General features: G+C 44.7%; 1 protein-coding gene across 20 annotated transcripts in view; it reads left to right on the top strand.

Annotated features, from left to right (window-relative positions):
- MICAL3 (microtubule associated monooxygenase, calponin and LIM domain containing 3) overlaps positions 1-20,444 on the top strand; it is a 756,715-nt gene that overhangs the window by 170,202 nt on the left and 566,069 nt on the right. For 2 of the 20 annotated variants that reach the window (XM_029599822.1, XM_029599824.1), the window contains one exon: positions 14,420-14,503. The exons of the other annotated variants lie outside the window; for them this stretch is intronic. The gene's annotated coding sequence lies outside the window, so the exon portion shown is untranslated. The remainder of the gene's footprint in view (positions 1-14,419; positions 14,504-20,444) is intronic. 20 annotated transcript variants of the gene reach the window in all.

Genomic DNA, 20,444 nt, shown 5'->3' on the forward strand with positions numbered 1-20,444 from the left:
TGACGGGTGCGGTGGAACTGGTCACTCACCATCAGCAGGGCCGAGGGCTCTATTCCGAAGAGGAATGGTGGCTTGTGCCCCATTCTCGATCTCCGGGCATTGAACAAGTTTCTCGTAAGAGAAAAGTTCAAGATGTTCTCTCTGGGCATGCTGATCCCGCTCCTCCTAGGATACTGGTTTTGCTTCCTTGACCTTAAGGAGACTTACACACACATTGCAATTATCCCCAGCCACCGGAAGTATCTCCGCTTTGTGGTGGGGAAAGCACATTACTAGTACAACATGCTGCCCTTTGGGCTGGCATCTGCCACCCACGTTTTCAGCAAATGCCTAGCGGTGGTGGCCGCCTATCTCAGGCGTTGCTCGGTGCATGTGTTGCTTTACCTGGACGACTGGCTGTTCAAGAACGACTCCCACTCTGGAGTCCTACATGCTCTGGGCTTGATGGTGCAGATGCTGCAGGCAGTGCGGTTTGTTATAAATTTCCTCAAGTCTCCTCTCTGCCAGTCTCCTCAGCTGGACCTCATAGGCGCCAGGCTGGACACAGTGCAGGCGAAAGCTTTTTTGCCCCAAGACCTTGCCTTGCTGGCTACCCTTGTCTGGGTCAGCCGGAGGGTGCCGGCTCACTTTCTGCTCCACCTGCTAGGCCTCTTGGCGGCCTCCATCCATGTGACCCCTCTGGTTCGCCTCTGCATGAGGAGAGCTCAATGGACCCTATGGGCTCAGTGGAAGCAGGCTTCCCAGGATCTCGAGGTACCCGTCTCAGTCACTGTCTCCATATGAGTCCTGGATAAGTGTTTCAAAGAACAGGTGGAATGAGTAAGAATCCACCAACATGCATGAAGAAAGAAGCAACAGAAATTGAAAACCAAAAAAAACCAAGAGAAATTCTTTAAAGAACTGGCAAGGAAAAACAAGAGCCAAATGCACAAATACAGTGGAGGAAATACAGAGAGTTGTTTCAGCATACACATGTAGATCAAAACTGGAGACAGGAATGGCTAGAGAGGTGAAGTTGAATTTAAGTATGAGTGATAATTGCAGCACAGAATAGCGGATTACAGAACAGTTGGTTCACAGCAGGCATAGAAAGCCCTCCCCAGTAAAAGTCACATGCAGATTCTTTTACACAGAACTAGAAATGATGGTTACACATCTTATTGTTAGGTGTGACATGCTAATATCAAAAGGCCTGTATACAGAAAAGCACAAGGTAACATATCTGAACTATTGGAAACTTGTGAGATAACCGATGGACCTAAAAATGCCCTGGAGGAGAGAAGGGAGAGATCATGCAGACCTTTAAATATCTGAAAGGTGTTGATGCACAAGGATCAAATCTGTTCCAACAGGAAAGAACTGTAGAGCTTAGGATCATGATATGAGACTCTAGTGGGATAGACTCAGAAACAATGTTATGAAATATTTTTTTCACAGAAAAGGTGGTGGATGAATGGAATGCCCTCCTAGAAGAGGTGGTGAAGACAAGAACGGTAATGGAATTCAAAAGTGAATGGAATAACCCCAGAAGAACCCTACTAGCTAAGGACAGAAATGAAGGAATGGGGGTAACCTGTGTTAACTTTAGGTGTAAAATATCTACATGGGTAACCTGCATGGAGTGGCAGTCATTATCCTAAACAACTTAACTTGTTGGACCACTTGGGTTTTTTTCAGCTGTTATTTACTATTAGCTTTCCTGGGTTTTCTCTACTGTTAGAGAATATGATCAGTGTATAGCAATGATTTGTGAACAGATGTAGGTTAGGAGGCTTTGCTGCCTAATTTTTAAAATGTTTTGTTTTCTATGTATAGCTATATTTTAATTGATTTTATTGTGCTATTTCTATGCATTATGTTGTCTTATATTAAGTATGTTAATATCTACCAAGATTTGTAGATCAGAGGAATACAGATTTGTATATATAAATAAATATTGCTATGAACGCGGTAAACACACTAACATTATCATAAGAGAAAAACACTGGGATCACAACTCTGAAAGAATTTCAGGGAATGAAGTTGTTCCCCTGGGACATTCCTATTCCAGCCGATGAAAACGCTTTTTGCTATAAAATCAGATAGTGGTAAAGGAGAAAACCACATTGCTGATCGGTATCAGTACCAAGTGATTTCTATACGATGTATGGAGAGACAGCAGATCATCAAGACTAAAAGATGCTCCCCCTATGAGGAAAGGCTGAAGAGGTTAGGGCTGTTCAGCTTGGAGAAGAGACGGCTGAGGGGGGATATGATAGAGGTCTTTAAGATCATGAGAGGTCTTGAACGAGTAGATGTGACTCGGTTATTTACACTTTCGAATAATAGGACTAGGGGGCATTCCATGAAGTTAGCAAGTAGCACATTTAAGACTAATCAGAGAAAATTCTTTTTCACTCAGCACACAATAAAGCTCTGGAATTTGTTGCCAGAGGATGTGGATAGTGCAGTTAATGTAGCTGGGTTCAAAAAAGGTTTGAATAAGTTCATGGAGGAGAAGTCATTAACGGCTATTAATCAAGTTTACTTAGGGAATAGCCACTGCTATTAATTGCATCAGTAGTATGGGATCTTCTTAGTGTTTGGGTAATTGCCAGGTTCTTGTGGCCTGGTTTGGCCTCTGTTGGAAACAGGATGCTGGGCTTGATGGACCCTTGGTCTGACCCAGCATGGCAATTTCTTATGTTCTTAGAGACCAAGAAAATGTGACAAAAGATACAAAAACAGTTCCAACTGTATTGGGTCCCACTGGCTTAATTAATAATTTCCAGTGCACCATGATATGTTGCCTGTACATGCTGTAATCTGGGATCCAGAAGGAAGCTGTCTGGCACAATGCAAGAATAAAGAACGTGCTCATTAAATTTGATAGACTGAGATCATATTCAATGCTTGAGTGAGGTTCATTCCTGTAAGAATGAGGTTCATTTCTGATATGATATGCACAAAACCTACCCATTTGGAGGCACTATCCTGAGGAGGCAAAATGATTTGAAATTCAGATTCCCTTTCATGCACCCCTCAAAGTAGCAGAAATTTGGAGGCTTATAAATATTTTGAGGAAGTAAGCAGGTAAAGGGCGAATATAATCTGCAGAAATATTACCAGCCTTACTTAGGGGCGGATTTTCAGAGCCCTGCTCGCGTATATCCGCCCAAAACCGGGCGGATTTACGCGAGCAGGGCCCTGCGCGCCGGGAAGCCTATTTTACATAGGCCTACCGGCGCGCGCAGAGCCCGGGACTCGCATAAGTCCCGGGGTTTTCGGAGGGGGGCGTGTCGGGGGGCGTGTCGGGGGCGGGCCCGAACCCGCGCGGCGTTTTCGGGGCGTGTCGGGAGCGTTCTGGGGGCGTGGCTACGGCCCGGGGCGGCCCAGGGGCGTGGCCGCGCCCTCGGACCCGCCCCCAGGTCGCGTCCTGGCGCGCAGGAGGCCCGCTGATGCGCGGGGATTTACGCCTCCCTCTGGGAGGCGTAAATCCCCCGACAAAGGTAAGGGGGGGGTTTAGACAGGGCCGGGCGGGTGGGTTAGGTAGGGGAAGGGAGGGGAAGGTGAGGGGAGGGCAAAGGAAAGTTCCCTCCGAGGCCGCTCCGATTTCGGAGCGGCCTTGGAGGGAACGGGGTAGGCTGCGCGGCTCGGCGCGCGCCGGCTATACGAAATCGATAGCCTTGCGCGCGCCGATCCAGGATTTTAGCGGATACGCGCGGCTCCGCGCGTATCTACTAAAATCCAGCGTACTTTTGTTTGCGCCTGGAGCGCAAACAAAAGTAGGCTATTAGCGCTCATTTTAAAATCCGCCCCTTAATGCGTAAACAGATCTTTGAGTCTCCTGCCCTTTACTAGTAAATGAACTGTATCTTAGATATGCCTGGAATGATAATAGCCATATCGCCATTAGTATTTTACAGTGCTTTCTTGAATGTTGAAGCAATGTGTAACATAACCTTGGTTCCATGTAGGAAACAGGCAATTTTTTTCATATGGTGACTTTTTTTTTTTTTTTTTAAATAGGGAAAAGGACTGTGAAAGATTCTGGGTTCTGTTCTTGGGGAGGAATGAAAAGCACTGCTTATATACTCTGACTTGTAGACGAGGGGAGACTCATTTTGAAACAAGCAGGATTATCAAACTATAATATGTCTCTTGTCAAGCATGCAGTATGCTTGTTAAAAATAAAAATAAAAAAAATAAAAATATCTTGCCTCTTAAGATTCAAGAATTAATAACTTTTGTTTTAAAATCTGAGGATTAAACAGCTCTCTGAGGACAAGCAGAATAATATACACAAACAAGTGGGTGATATTGATAACACAATCATCTGAAGAAGCTTATGGAAATACAAGTAAAGTTTAAAATCTTTACTGGGCATGTACAGGAACTCGTGCTCTGCTGCTGTTGCGCCCGCTCCCTCCCTCCCCCCTATTCTCTTGTTTTGCATATATGGGAAGATTTTAGTTTCTTCATAGCAGGATTTGAGCTATTTTAGTCATGCTTTCTCTCTTTGGTGGTTCCCCTTAGCTTCCAGTCAGATTTGTGATATTCTCTAAGTTCTAATTTACTATTTTGTGTTGTCTATATTTAATTTAAAAAAAAAAAAAATCCCTAGAAATGTAAAAATGGGTTGCCTACAAAAATATAACACGAAGCATGTGGCACCTTATAGACTAAACAATCCAAGGGAATAGTGCAGAAAATCTGTATGACAAATCCACACGAGTCAAAAATAGATGCAGTCTCACGGCGAAACACGGGACGGTGTTGGGGGATTGTTTAAAATCTGATGACATGTAACCTTTGAATTGTGGAGTTGCTGTACCAACTAAAAAGCTTTATCACATCTATTTTTGACTCTTTTGTGGATTTGTCATACAGTTCCCTTGGATTGTTGATTCACTACGTGCAGTAACTCTCCTCTTGTTGTTTGTGGACCTTATAGACTAACCAATTTATTAAGGCATGAGCTTTTGAGGATAGCGTCTACTTCCTCAGATGCATGACTGTAGTCCAGAGGTGGGGAGGGATGGGGGGAGAGAAGATACAGAACAAAGAAAGGCTTTGAATAGGCAGGGTGTGGAAACAAGAGTGTTAATAACATTATAGTCCAGACTACTGACAACTGAGGTACGTGTGAAAAGACAAGAATGATCTGAGAACAGTTATGGTCATAGATATTTGAAGTGTGCCATGAAGCCCTTCTCTGTTTAGACCTAGGGTGATGGAGTTAAGTTTTTTGATGAGCTCCAATTCAGTAATTTCAAGTTGGGATGTTTCTTTGAAGTTACTTTCAGGTCGATACAGTAAGGCCGCGTTAGAAAGAGTGCGGCAGTGCTGGGCGCACCCTCGTTTGCCGCACGCACAGTTCTGTTCGCATACCGCTCGATACTCTATTTAAATTGCTTGCAAATGCAAGCCGCGTCTGCGAAGCGTTAGGCGAAGCGTTAGGCCTGCGCAACCCATTTTACTGTATAGGCGCTTAATACAGCGCCTATACAGTATCCTGGGTGCGCTGGTACCTGTCATTTCAAATGTCATTTCAACTGACATTTGAAATGACAGGTACCAGGAAGTGGATGGTTCCCCCCCCCTCCCGAAGCAAGGCGCAGGGCGAAAATTAAAACAAAAGGGAATAAAGTGTAAAAAAAAGTAAACTTACTGGCGGGAGCCGGCGGGTGCGCGTTCGAGGCGGGAGCGAGTTCATTGAGGTGGGAGCCGGCGGGCGGGTGGGCGCGCATTCATCCAGGCGGCGGCGGGAGCGCGTTCATCCAGGCGGCAGCGGGCGGGTGGGCACGCGTTCATCCAGGTGGCGGGAGCGGGCGGGTGGGCGCGCGTTCATCCAGGTGGCGGTGGCGAGAGCCAGCGGGCGTGCGTTCATCCAGGTGGAGGGAGCCGGCGGCGAAAGCGGCCTCCAGCAGCCCCCGCCAGCAGTGAATGAATGCACGCCTGTGTACGCCCGTGCAATTTCGGCGCTCAAGGCGTGACGTCACGACGCTTGACGTCACGGCATGTGATGGTCGGCGTTCGCTAATGCACTGCCTTGAGCGCCGAAATTGCACGGGCGTACACAGGCGTGCATTCATTCACTGCTGGCGGGGGCTGCTGGAGGCCGCTTTCGCCGCCGGCTCCCTCCGCCTGGATGAACGCACGCTCGCCGGCTCCCGCCGCCGCCTGGACGAACGTGCTCCCGCCGCCGCCCGCCCGCCCGTGTGGAGATGGGGGATTCGGAAAGTGACATCCAAGGTATTTATAACAACTTTACCAACAACTTGTTTTAAGTTCATTTAAGGAATCGCATGTGTAGTGCAATGATTCATAATATCATGTAAAAAAAAAGGGGGGGCTAGCCGACAATAATAAAATAGACATGGACAGTAAATAAGAGATTAAAAGCTGCCCTTTCATATATTTAATGGTTTAAAGGTTTTTAGGTTTTCTTTTGAGGGAAAGTTTGCCGTCTACCCTTAACCCTTGCCTCTAATGCAGGGGTAGGGGTAGGCGGTAAGTTAGCAGGTTAAACGCGGGGCAAAATGGCAGGGTAAAATAGCGATAGTCGGGGCGCGCGTTACCGTATGGGAGGGAATAGCTAATTCGATCGTTTACATCTGATATACATGCCGCGTGCGGAAGGGATCACCCGGGGATTTAAAGAGGCGGTAAGGATGGATTAAAGGGGATAGTGTATCGCGGGTTGGACTAACGCGGCCGAAAAGTGAGTAGAAAGCCGGTTAGGAGCAGGGTAACCGTGGCAGCACTTTACTGTATTGAGCTGTTTATGGCAACTTTAAGGTCAGAGAGAGAATGTCCTGGAAGGTTAAAATATTCACCTACTGGTTTCTGAATGTTGCCAACAAAAAGCCAAAAAATCCCACAATAGAATACAATTCAAACAAGAAGGCAATCGTAATCTGCCACAATTAAATGGAAAACAAGCTACCCAACACTAAACCGGAAGTTTCTAAAAAAAAAAAAAAAAAAAAAAAAGTCAGCAAGCCAGTCAGTGTGCCTTTAAATGTGAAACATTAAGGCCAACCGGTCATCTCACTGATTTACCTTGTAGTGGCACAACAAAATATCTTTTTAAATTTTTTTTTTTTTATTGTACTTAAACATCCAAAACAACTGTATTTCATAATAATGTCCAAACCAAAATATAGTGAATAAGGGCCGGATTTTCAAAAGGTTATGCACGTAAATGGTTATATGCATGCCGGGGCTTGAGGGGAGGGGTGGGGCGGTCTGGGGGGTGGGGACGGAGCCAGAGGCTCGCACAACTTACTTCAGCCCCAGGGCTGAAGTAAGTTTTGAAATAAAAGAAAAAAAAACAAGAAAAGGTGGGGGAGGTAAGCTAAGGTGGGGTGGAGGGGGAGGGAAGTTCCCTCTGAGGCCGCTCCAATTTTGGAGCAGCCCGGGAGGGAACGGGAGAAGGCAGTGTGGCTCGGTGCGCGCAAGGTGCATAATTGTGCACCCCCTTGCATGCATGTTATAAAATCGGGCGTATAGGTGTGCGCGCCGGGTAGCGCGCACACATGTATGCCTGCATGCAGGTCTTAAAATCTACCCCTAAATTTTTATATCCAATTTAACCATGTAAGCCCATCATGGCTGGTATTTCGCAACCCAGTGTTTCTTTAGGGGCGAAAATTCTCAAAAATCAATAAAGGTGGGTACAGCAGTTGTCAAGTTCATCCGGACAAATTAAGTGTCTCAACGCTGTCAAAAAGGAGACTTTGTCAGCATTGAGATGCTTTGTTCATCCTGATGAACTTTTCAGACAAAAGCAAGTTTTCTTACTGTGAACAGTGTTTTCTGTAGATAGCAGGATGAATTAGCCATAATCTGTGGTAGTGCGCCCCCTGGCTGCACTGGACGGAGCTATCTTTCTAAGGTGATAGAGCTTTCAGCTCTACTGGGCATGTGTGGAAGCTCCTCAGTCTTTTTGTTTGCACGCCGCACAGATGGTATTTTTCTGTCTTTTTTGGGGGGGGGCGGCATCGTAACCGCTTTTTTTTCCCACTTGCTTAGTGAGCCCCCCAAAAGCACTTTTCAGTGCTACTCTCCTGTTCCTGTCTCAGTCAATGCAGAAACACTTGAAGCATCCATCCAGTAAGCATATGGTGCATCCGAAACCAGCTGCAAAATCATTAGCTCATCCCACAACGGAGGTGGCATACCACTCTCCAGCCACCGACAGTGAGCTGGCCCCTCGGCCACATTCCTTTGAACCTCTACTGGTTATATCAGCCAGCTCGGATAATGAGCCGGACCTTTCCCCTCTGTTGCCATGCTCCATGGTGTCAAGTGGATCACAACGAGGGGACCTCCACTGCCCAGTATTCCTGTTGACACCTTTGACTCAATCACTTCCCTGGGGCAACCCATCACTACATCTCTCGTCACCTATTACCAGAGCCCACCCGGTGCCACAACTTTTATCTCAAGGCCTTCGTCTTCAGGCTTTAGATCCCTTCTGTTCTGTCCTTCCATTGCCTACATTCCCTCCATTTGAAGGAGAACCCATACTTGTGTTGGAGGAGGATACCCCTTTATTGACCCCAGGACAATGTTATCAGCAGGCAATGGACCAAATTATGGACATAGTGAGAAAAAAAAAGGTACAAACTATTTCCATTACTAGTCCCCAGCCTCCCTCCAGCCTACCCAATCATACCAGCTTCTCTGGAAAAGGTCAGGCTAGGAGTGCAACCTTGGCCTCTCTCCTCCTATTCAGATACTCGCTCCTCAGCATCCAGGCGATGGAAACCTACTCCACCTCTGCTTTCATCTCCTCAAAGCCCACATAGGTCACCTTCACCCACTTGGTCTGTACCAGTTTCACCTAGGAAGTCCTCAAGCAGCTCGGTGGGCATCCCTTTAGACCCAGCCTCGGAGCTGCCTGACCACACTGCTCCCCTAGAGGGACTGACATGCTCCCGTTTTGTGGAGAAAATGGGAGCTGTGCTGAAAGTGGAGGTTTGAAAGGATCTGGACCAGAGTTAGAGGTCATGGGTATCCTTAAGATATTTGATTTTTGGAGATCCAAGATGGCTGCTCATTGAGAGGCACAGGTTTTTGGAGCTACCCTCCCCCCCCCTTCAGTTTGTTTTACCACTATGCTTCATACTATGTGCAAGGCTAGGATCTGGGAATTGGTCCCAGCCACTCCTGGATCTGACCCCTTTCAATCTATGATCGAGGGGCTTCTTCTCCCCCGCATCCAATATTCCTCCGGTGGCGTCCTTGGCATCTGGTGCCATGAAGCGGGCGGTCCCGTCGCCAGACCTGGAAATCACCCTTAGTCCTGGAGCGCTGATTCCTCCTCTCCCCTGTGTGAGGAGGAACTCTGGTGATTTCTCGCCGCCATGTGGACACGATCCTAGATTGGTGGCTTTCGGGGAAGATTCTCCCGTTGTGATTGCGACTGGGTTAGCTGCTGCTTTGGAGCAAGGCTTAGCGACTCCGGTGTTTTTAGAGAGGCCTGTGAACGGAGTAGATTTACAGGCCAGGCCCCAGGTGACCACTTCAACTCTGCGGGGCAAAACTGAAGATCAAGGAAAGTTGAATGTTCTGCATGCTAGCTGAGGTATGGAGCCTCTTCTATTTCATCTTGCACTTCCAAGGCCTCCTGTTATTACTATGGATTCGCTTTGGTCAGCTCTTATGGTCCTAGAGAAATCTATATCATCTTTGGTTGAAGTCACTTCAACTTTTGCTGGTCGTTTTCAAGCTCTTGAAAATGAGACTGCTTCCCATTCTCAAAAAATTTCTGCTTTGGAACAGCAAGCTTCTTCTTTTCAGCAAGCTCAATATATTGGTTAAATTGGATTTTTCCCACTCTAGGAAACTGGAAAATATTGAAAATTCTATCTGTTATTTAAATCTGCACATTTTGAATTTTCCTCAGTCCAGCTTAATTTCCCCAATTGATATGGTTAAGAAATATATAATTGAGATTCTAAGAATTCCCACTGAAGCAATGCCTACTTTTGTCAAAGTCTATATGACAAAATCTTCGGACCTGAATGTGATCGATCCAACTCGTGAGCTGGATTTGGACGTCCCAATTCTTGGAATTCTCCATGGATATTGAGATTTCCAGACATGGAACTCTTTCTCTTTCTTTTGTTTTTTTTTCTCTTTCTTTTGTTTTTTCTCAAGACAGAGATTTGATCCTAAGATCGATCTTTCGATTATAGTCAGTCCTTTTTCTTTGATAATCAGAAATGTTGGAAAAAATTTCTTTTAATGCGTTCTGAGGTTTTGGCTTTGGGTACTAAACTAATTCTGTGATTTCCCTGTCAGTATGTTGTTCACCTTGGAGTCTAATGTATATTTTGATCCTGCCCATTTATGTTACTATTTAGATGCTCGTTCCTCTGTTAACTCTGCTTGACTTCTGATTATCGGCATTTGTATTTTGTATTATGTGCTGCCTCTTAATACCTTTTGGTATTTTTCCTTGTGTATGTCTCGTTCCTTTCTTTTTTTCATCTAGGTATCTCCCCTATATTCTTTAATATTACATGAGAGGTGAATTGTGCCTAAATAATAGGGATTTTTCTCTCTTTTCTTTTTTTATTCTTTATATTTATATATATTTAATGCTTATTGTCTTTCAAGTATATTACTACAAAGTTTGTATACTTGTTGATAATTCTGTCATTTCAATAAATATAAAATTAAAAAAAAATTCTTGGATTTTCCATCAAAACCTACTGCACTGCCCATGTACAAGGTGCTGGACACTGCTGCTGAAGATGAGGAAGACACCATTTTTGGAATAGACTGAGGCCAGCTGTGGATTTTGAAGTTCGGCATGAGGAAAGCCTTCGGGTATGGGGTCCAACTACCCCATAACTCTGTGGTCATAGAATAGGCTATGAAGAGGGTGAAAAAGGCCTTTCTCCACTCGAACACACCAACTACTGGACGAATTTGGTAAAGTTTTTTCCAGGGGTTCATGCTCACGGCCCGGATTATCCAACACCAATTCTACATGATCCAGTATTAGGGATGTGAATCGTTTTTTGACGATTTAAAACAATCGTCAGATATATTTTAAATCGTTAGAGCCGAGAGGCAAGATGGCGGCATAGACGGCGGCGTGGACGCTGGTCTCTTTTAAGCCGATAATTTTTGGATTTCTTGTGAGATTATGCCACCGAAACGTAAGGGGAAGGTGAGGATCTTTCCCTCACTACCCCTTCAATCCCAGATACAGCAAGAGATCACGCGGTTTATGCTTACCCCTGCACTACACCCGGGAGCCAAGGATCCAAGCCTGTCGGGCGTTCTGGGAGGACAGCCCGACCAAGTTGAGGAGGCGTCACTGAGCCCAGATCGAAGACCACATCCGGCGCAGAGGGCGGGAGAGCAATGCCCGGTAAGCGCTACAGAGGAGGTAACTCCTACCGGGTCAGTGTCTTTGACCCGAGCAGACGAGGAGGATCAAGCCGCGGAGGCACTGAGACAGGAGCCAGAGGAGGGGGAGTTAGATCTGGACCTGATCGAGGGAGCAACCGGGGGAATAGACCCGTCTGATGGTGGTGAGTCCCTGGACGTTGCTACTCGACCCGCCGTGGTCACTTTAGAATTAATGTGGGATTTAATGGCTGAAATGTCGACAAACATTAAGAGACTTGAGAGAAAAATGGATACAAATAGTGGGAAAAGCTACCAAGAAATCCAACTACTTAATAAATCTATTAAGAAATCGGAGGAGAGGATTAAAGCCTTGGAAGAGACAGAGAAAAAGAACATGGAGTTCCATGCTGCGGTGGTGAAAGAGAGAGCTCTATTTGCAAGGCGAATAGAAAATTTTGAGAACAATTCAAAACGCTTAAATCTACGTCTCCTAAACTTCCCAAGAATAGTGGGGGAAGTACCATTGGAAACTTTCTTCAAATTTCTTAAAGAAGTGTTGGGATTTTTGGAAAATGATTTACCCAATATAAATGTATGCTATTTCCTGCCAAAAAGAATTTCTAATTTAAATACTCCTGACCAACCATTTCAGGGAAATCTTACAGAATTTCTGGAAAATTCAAATCAAGTGATAGATAGGGGAACCTTAATAGTTACGTTTATAAATTACCTTGACCTGAATAAGATTATGAAAAAATATTTCTCCAAGTACCCAGTCTCACTTTATGAAAAAAATGTAAAGATTTTCCCAGACCTTGCTTTAACGACCCAAATGCGGAGGAAAGAGTTTTTAGTCCTTCGCCAAGAGGTCGTATCCTAGGGTATTCATTTACACTGAGGTTTCCATGCAAATGTTTGTTGAAAAAGAATCAGGAGACATTTGTTTTTCTCATCTCTGATCATTTGAAAAGTTTTATTGAGCAGAGGAAATTAGTCACTTCATCTCCATTATTAAACTAAATAATTAGAGAATAGTGCAGGAAAAGTCTATGTATTTGCTTTCTTCTGAATTTATTTTCTTGGATTAGACTCCCAATGTTAACTTAAATGCCTTCCTTACTTTGATGGAGTTATCACTATATTACTTGAAATATATAAGTATAAAAATTTCTTTGAGCTGATAGAATTTATTTATTTATTTTTATTTAAAAACATTTCTATACCGTCTTTTAAAAGCGAGAACGCTCACCAAAACGGTTTACAAATACCGTCTTTTAAAAACGAGAACGCTCACCAAAACGGAATTGTTGTCGCTGTGAAGAATAAGATATTTTTGTTTAGTTTGATATCTCAGCAAAAAATCCTTGTGTTCATGATTCATTATGTGATTTCACTTATATTATTATGAAGGTGTATATTGAAAATGATGAAAAAAAAAAATCGTTAGAGCCGCGATACAATAGCAATTCCCCCGATTTATTGTCAAAAAATCGTAAATCGGGGGAGGGGGGAGGGCGGGAAAACCGGCACACCAAAACAACCCTAAAACCCACCCCGACCCTTTCAAACAAATCCCCCACCCTCCCGAACCCCCCCAAAATGTTTTAAACTGTCAGTGAGGGCAAAAGTAGCGCCCGTACCATTTTGACTTTTGCCCTCACTATGTCGACATAGTGAGGGCAAAAGTAGCTCCAGCACCATTTTGAATATTGGCAATACGGCCCGTGTGCAGGAGGTCGCTCCCGGACCCCCGCTGGACTTTTGGCAAGTCTTGTGGGGGGGTCAGGAGGCCCCCCCAAGCTGGCCAAAGTCCCTGGGGGTCCAGCGGGGGTCTGGGAGCAATCTCCTGCACTCGTGATGTCGGGTGTCAGGAACCAAAATGGTGCCGGCGCTACCTTTGCCCTGTCATATGGTAAGGGCAAAGGGCCACCGGCACCATTTCTATTAACGCAGCCGTGACCCGAGAGCGGGAGATCGCGCCAGGACACTCCCCCCCCCAACTGGACCCCAGATAATTTTTTGGGGGTGTTCGGGAGGGTGGGGGATTTGTTTGAAAGGGTCGAGGTGGGTTTTAGGGTTGTTTTGGTGTGCCGGTTTTCCCGCCCTCCCCCGATTTACGATTTTTAACGATTACAAAAAACAAAAAACCATGACGATCAGATTTCCCTCCCCCCCCCCCCCCCAGCCAAAATCGATCGTTAAGACGATCGATCACACGATTCACATCCCTATCCAGTATATTTATGAGCACGTCCAGAATCTGAAACCATTTGGGGAAAGTGGGGAGAGCCAGTCACCCCTATGCTTTTGCATGACCTGGAGAATGCTGTACATCACTTGCTGTGTTCTCTGTATGAGGCCTTCGACTTAGGCTCTTGTTACATGGCCTAGCTCGTGCTAGCACCGTTTGGGAAGACATTCATGAAAATCTGGCTGATCTTTCCTGCTTTGGGTACAACCTCTTCAGAATGAAACTCTGAAAAACACTTGTCAGTAGTCTGGACTATAATGCTATTAACAACTACTCTTGTTTCCACACCCTGCCTGCCTGCCTATTCAGTGGCTTCTCTTTGTTCTGTATCTCCTTCCTCCTCCTCCCCATGTATCTATGTACCACTTTTCATGCATCCGTCTTTGAAAGCTCATGCCTTAATAAATTGGTTAGTCTATACAGTACCATCCACCTAGTGTCATTTCTGCTACACCAGTTAACAGGGCTATCCTTCTGAAGTTCTGAACTACAAAAATGTTTACGGCCTGTTGGTGACTTGCTTATTGCCTCCTTTTATTTTTCCTTTTGCAAGGAAGCCTTTAGTTATAGATTTCCGGATGCATGGCTATATTATCCTGCTTGTCATTACAGAAAGCAAAGTTGTTTACCTGTAAACAGATGTTTTCTCCAAGGGCAACAACATAAATAGCCATACAAACCCACCCATCTCCCTTTGAAATTAGTTTCCTAAAATCTATTATATTGGACCGAGGGAGCCCCATATGCAACTGGCAGAGTGTGGGTTACCATGCATGCACACTAAAGCTTTTAAGTTTTACTCCATTTTTCCAGAAGCTGCTTCCTATTTTGGTGCCATCAATGAAGTTAACACGTGTGGTTATTTATCCTGCTTCCTTTGAAGAACATCTGTTACACGTAAGCAATTTTATTGTGTGTTTTTTGTTTTTTTCTCCATAAATTCCCATTCCCAGAAAATTGTAATGCCTTAGAGATTGAGGGGAATATAGAAAGGCAGAGACAGACTAGAGAAGAGTCCCTCACTATTACTGTATCTGGGAAGCTTTTAGCAGTTTAGGTATCAGATGCCACTTTTTTTTTTTTGTGTTGTTTTCTCCGGGTCCTTTTACCCACTTTCTGCAATTCGACCTAGGTTAAGTGGTCCTTATTTTCATGCCAATCTGTGTCTGTTTATTTTGAAATAATTGATGTGGCCTTCTTACAGGGACCTCATTATCGGGCCGATTCAGTAAAAACCCGGGAGAGCGGACGAACGCCCGCTCTTCCGGCACACGCACCAGCCACTCGCCGGTGCGCGCGATTCAGTATGTAAATTAGGTGGTGCGGTAGAAACAGGCAAAAGGAGGCGCTAGGGACACTAGCACGTCCCTAGTGCCTCCTTTTGACCCGGAGCGGCGGCTGTCAGCGGGTTTGACAGCCGACGCTCAATTTTGCCGGCGTCGGTTCTCGCACCCGCTGACAGCCACGGGCTCAGAAACTGGACACTGGCAAAATTGAGCGTCCGATTTTTGGCCTGACAGCCGCCGGCCCAATTAAAACATTTTTTCTCTTTTACTTTTTACACCCTTCGGGACCTCCGACTTAATATCGCTATGATATTAAGTCGGAGGGTGCACAGAAAAGCAGTTTTTACTGCTTTTCTGTGCACTTTCCCGGTGCTGGCGGAAACTAGCGCCTACCCAAAGGTAGGCGCTAATTTCTTAAGGTAAAATGTGCGGCTTGGCTGCACATTTTATTTACTGTATCCTGCGCGCATACCTAATAGGGCCATCTACATGCATTTGCATGTTGAAGGTGCTATTAGGTGCCGCTGGTTGGACGCGCATTTTCCGCCCCTTACTGAATAAGGGGTAAGGGAAAACGCGCGTCCAAGAGCAGGCTAACGTTGCGCTCCGTTGGAGCCGCACTGTACTGTATCAGCCTGTATGTGTTTGTGAGTAGTGATCCGTAAAGGAGGTGGTGTCCTGTCTATGAAATTCTGGAAGAGAGCAATATAGGTGGTGGTTTAGTGAAAATAACCATTTGTATTTATTCATTGTCTCTAATATTTTCACTACTACCACTGTTGCCCACACAAATTTTGCTTTGTTCTCACTTAAGTCTGGTGTTGGGAGATCCTGCGTAGGCGTGCCAACTGAGTCACTGACGCTGCAGTCTTGTTATTGTTGCTGTAAATAGCAAGGCAAGTCTGAGATTCTGAGTCAGTAGCTAGAGGGAAAAAAAAAACCCACCATGGTAGGCTATTGATGATTTAGGAATGTTCATGTGCGTACAATCAGGAAACGTGGGAATTATTCTTAGCACACTTGCCAGTTCCTTAGTGTCAGTCACTGTGATATAAAGCTGCAGCTTTACTTGGTATTCTCTCTGTCTCATGTACAGATTGTTCAGTAAGGTAGGATCAAAGCAATAGCTATCAATATTTAGCAAGGTTTAATTACTGAAGGCTCTGATGGCAAAGTAAATGCAGTAAATTGCCCAGTCTAAAATGAAGCACACGCATACTAAGGATGTGGCATAGTGTCATTTTTTTAAATAGCAAGGATGTTTGAGTATGGGTATTCAGTTGTCTGAATTTTATAGTATCTCCAGCTATCGACACAGTTAAAAAAAAAATAGAATGATGCTTTTTCTTAATTTTGAGATGCTACTAAAGTGTTTTTCTCAGACATGAAAGCACTAATGATGGGGGGAAGGGAGTCACATCAACTTCAGTGTTCTAGAAATCTCTAGAGCTTGTTTGGATTTTTTTTGGTGGTGTTTTTTAAAAAATTATTTTAGCCCAACAGTTTAATTTTTGTTTCTTTGGACTTCTAGCTTAATCAGACCTAGCCTCTTTTGGGCTATGGCACCATGTGCCTTAATTCACAACAACCTATGCTCCTTCCCCCCCCCCCCCCCCACCCCCCCCCCCCCCCCCCCGTCCACCTCTGCTCCCCACCCAGTGCAGCCATTGCTGTGACAGTTCCTGGCCAGGGGCCACAGGCAGCAGTTTCCTCCAGAACCCAGTTCCTGGGCATCCTAATTACGGCTTGCAGGTGTGTGATTTGGTTGAGCCTCTCTCCCCCTTGTTGGCTGTGAATGCTCTGCCCTCTGTAGCTTGTACAGCCAGCCAGGGAAGGGAGAGGACCTGAATATGTATGCTCGAGAGGAGAGATGGGGGGGAGGATATGATATGGACTTTTAAATACCTGAAAAGTATTAAAAGTGCACAAGAATCTAACCTCTTCTAATGGAAAGGAAGCTGTAGAAGTTAGGGGGTCATGATATAAAACTCCAGGGGGGTAAACTCAGGAACAGCAGCAGGAAATATTGTTTCACATAAAGAATGTTGGATGCCTGGAATATCCTCCCAGAGGAGGTGATGCAGACAACAGCCAAAAAGGGTGTGGGATTAAGACAATGGATCCCGTGATGTAAGAGGAGCAGCCTAGTGGCTAAGGGCTAGGAACCAGGGAAACCGGGATTCAAATCCCAGTCCATCTCCTTGTGACCTTGGGCAAGTCATTTTACCCTCTGTTGTCTCAGGTACAAACTTAATACCTGATTCACTAGGGGTTTTTCCCCATAGACACAAAATGGGAGAAAAGCCTTAATGAAACTGGTTCTTAGATTGCGAGTCCTCTGGGAATAGGAATTACCTACAGTACCTGAATGTAATCCACGTTGAAATGCTAAAAAGCGGAATATAAATAAAAGATGGAAATAAACCATTGGGGTGAATTTGGTAACTTTACTGTACGGGGCAATCTGCATGGAGTGGCAGTTAAAAACCATGAAGAAAGGTGTGTGGCGGGGTGAGGTTTACTTGCCCAGAGCAGCAGTAGCATCCTTAAAGACAGCAAGGGGATAAATCTGGCAGACTGGATGGACACTTTGATATTTATCTGCTGTTTACTGTGTTCCCTTGTTACTATGTTCCCAGCCAGCCTGGGAAACAGAACTCAGACCAATTGAATCTGAGTCTTCTGCGAGTCACTGGGTTACCCCTGTATTTTTCGTAGATGACCACATTTATGGAATTAAACCTGTGCTTGAGTGACAAGAACATCGAATGATAACTGCTGTCCAAAATTTGCTTTTATAGCCTGCATTGGCCCTCTCCTTCCTTCCTTCGTTGCCCTGCAAGGCTGGCATACATTTCTTAAAATTGTTTTGACAGGAAATGTAGGGAATCTGCTGTATTGATTCTACCTTTTTGGGGGATATTTACCTATAAAACATTTCCAGTCTGTCCTGGCAAGAAGGGTGAGTGTCCAAATGAACTCATGTACTTGTGTCTTTAACAATGTGGTGCAGTGCTGGCTTGGCTCTCTACTGTTCTGGCACTCTGCTGCAGCATTTGAGGTTAGCAATTTTATTTAAGCTTAATCCAGAATAATTTAATAGAGATGGAGCAAGGGAAGGATTGCATGAATAGGATGCAGGTTTTCCTCTTTCCTGTCTGTTTGACTGCTGAATCCTTGTTTCCTGGCTTTACCAAAAACGAGTCCTCCTTTCCTCTGATTCACCGCGCCCATTTCCCTCCATTGCGCTTCCCAGTAATCCTCATGTCAGAAAGGCAGGATGCCGTGAACACGTCCTGTTTTGCGGGATACATAATGCCTTGATGAGAACTTGGCTTGCTAGCAATGATGCATTAAGATTTAAGTTTCTTTTGTGGCTACAGTTGTGCATTGGAGGGGAAGAGAGATGATGCAATGTTTTACTTCAAGTTTTTTATAGGAGCCAAAAAGCAAGTAAGCATGGTGCTAGCCATGTTAAGTCTCTCAAACATTTTGAGTGTTGTCACATCTTTGCCAAATCTGTGCTTAGAATTTAATTTGTCACATTAAAGAAGTTTGGAAGAATATTGAATCTGTCAGTTTTTGGTTTTTTTTGCCTCGCCTCTTTGCCCTTTTCAGTGTAATAACTGTCGATCTTGTGATACGGACATTAACTTTCCAGAATTGTGAAAGCAAATAAGGTAGTACAGTGTTTCTCAACCAGTGTATCATGTCACACTTATGTCTTAAGATCTGATCAGCCGGGTCATGAGAAAAATCACCATTGCTCATATCCAGGCCTACATTTGGACTCTGCTCTCACCATCTCAAAGCAACAAGAGACACCAGTGGTGGCTCTTAAACAGATAGGAATGCCTTTCTGGGAATGTATATAATCATGCATTCTTCTTTTTCTAGCTACAGCATGAGCTCCGGTGGGTGGTAATTAATGGGCAACAAGCAGGGCATGCATGTCTGGGACCTGCTTTGTGCAGTACACTCAATGCATACAGCACCTCCTCACCTTCCCTGTGTCTGAGTCCTCCTAGCCTCTGTCATCCCCAGGTTGAGTGAGACAGTATGCACCGAGTACTGGATGTGATTCACTTTTGAGTGCTTGGAGCAGCAGCAGTGAAGAAGCTCTGGCAGCCATTTGCGGCAGCCAAGATAATTAACCCAGCTGTCTTGTCAATACCATACATTGACTTCTCTCTTCTCCACTTATTATAGTATATATAGAGGGAGCTGGTCCTTTGTGATGGGTTCATATGGTTCCTCCTCTCTTCCTTTATTTTAAAATTTGGAAGATACTGGTAGGCTTTCAGTGGCTCTTCTTTTGGCCATATAGGACCTCTGTCTGCATTGCATGCTCCATGGATACCTTCATTTTTGGTTTTTATTTCTATTTTTTTTTGTTTGTTTTTCAGTGGAAAAATGACTTTTCCCACTGATTTTTCTCCTGTGTGATATAAGTTATATTTCACTGATGTGTTGGGTTTTTTTTTTTGTTATAACATTGAAATTCCCAGGAAAAATAAAATACAAACTGAAAATGAAGGTCCCTATCCATGGAAGCTGGTGTGCCACAACATTTTTGTTAGTTAGGCGGTTTTTGAAAAGGGTGGAAACACTTGAGCTAGTGTATAATTCTTAACATCTTCGATACTGTACCATTGTGTCAAGGCAACGTATTAAAAAACAAAACAAAAAAACTAAACTGTATAGCCTAGTAACATTTTGATTTGCATAGTACCTTCGGTGCTGTGTGGTAGTGCACACTAAATAGGACTAGAAAAATGTAGCTTTTTCAACTTCTGGAAAGGTGGGAATCGCAGCCTTCCCACAACTGTGGTGACTGACTAGAATTACACCTGTGCTGGGTTTCAAAGGGAACTGTAGTCTGTGCTGCTCAGCTGGAGATTGGACTCAGTGGAAGGAGAAATAAAACCGGTTTCTCTCCTGTTGACTAAATGTTCATAGTATCTTTAGGCTGGGGTAGAGCAGGCTCTGTGATTAGGCAGGAAGCTACTAGCTGAAAAAATTGCCTATACAAGATGTAGGTGAAAATGCATCTCTGACTTTTGGGGTAAATCTGTGTTGTATTAGTCTTGCAGTCTTTCTTGAACCTGAACGACCCTGTCAATTAGAGCTTCGGGTTATTCAGTGGGTAGTATGAGCTTTGGATTCACTAATGCCCCTGGTGGGTTTTAGTTGTAAAAGTGGAACTCTTGCAATGTCTTTGCAAGACATTGGCTACACTAAGGGGCCGATGCAATACAGTGCGCTCAGCCGAGCGCACGGTTTAACCCGTAGTTGGACGCGGGTTGTGTAGGCGCGTGCACAGCCTCTTTTGCAATGGGGGGGATCAGCGCCTCCACAACGCGCGTCCAGCGTATGGCGAAACTAATAGCGCTCATCACAGGCAAATGCATGTTGATGAGGCTGTTAGTTAATCACCCGAAATGCAAAATAAAACCCTCAAACTGCGTCTAAAACGCACAGTTTGGCGCTCAGAAATTAACACCTGCTTTTTCTGTACATCCTCCTACATAATATAGTTGCGATATTAAGTA

Source organism: Rhinatrema bivittatum, chromosome 4, assembly GCF_901001135.1.
Source record: "Rhinatrema bivittatum chromosome 4, aRhiBiv1.1, whole genome shotgun sequence".
Classification (NCBI taxonomy): Eukaryota; Metazoa; Chordata; class Amphibia; order Gymnophiona; family Rhinatrematidae; genus Rhinatrema; species Rhinatrema bivittatum.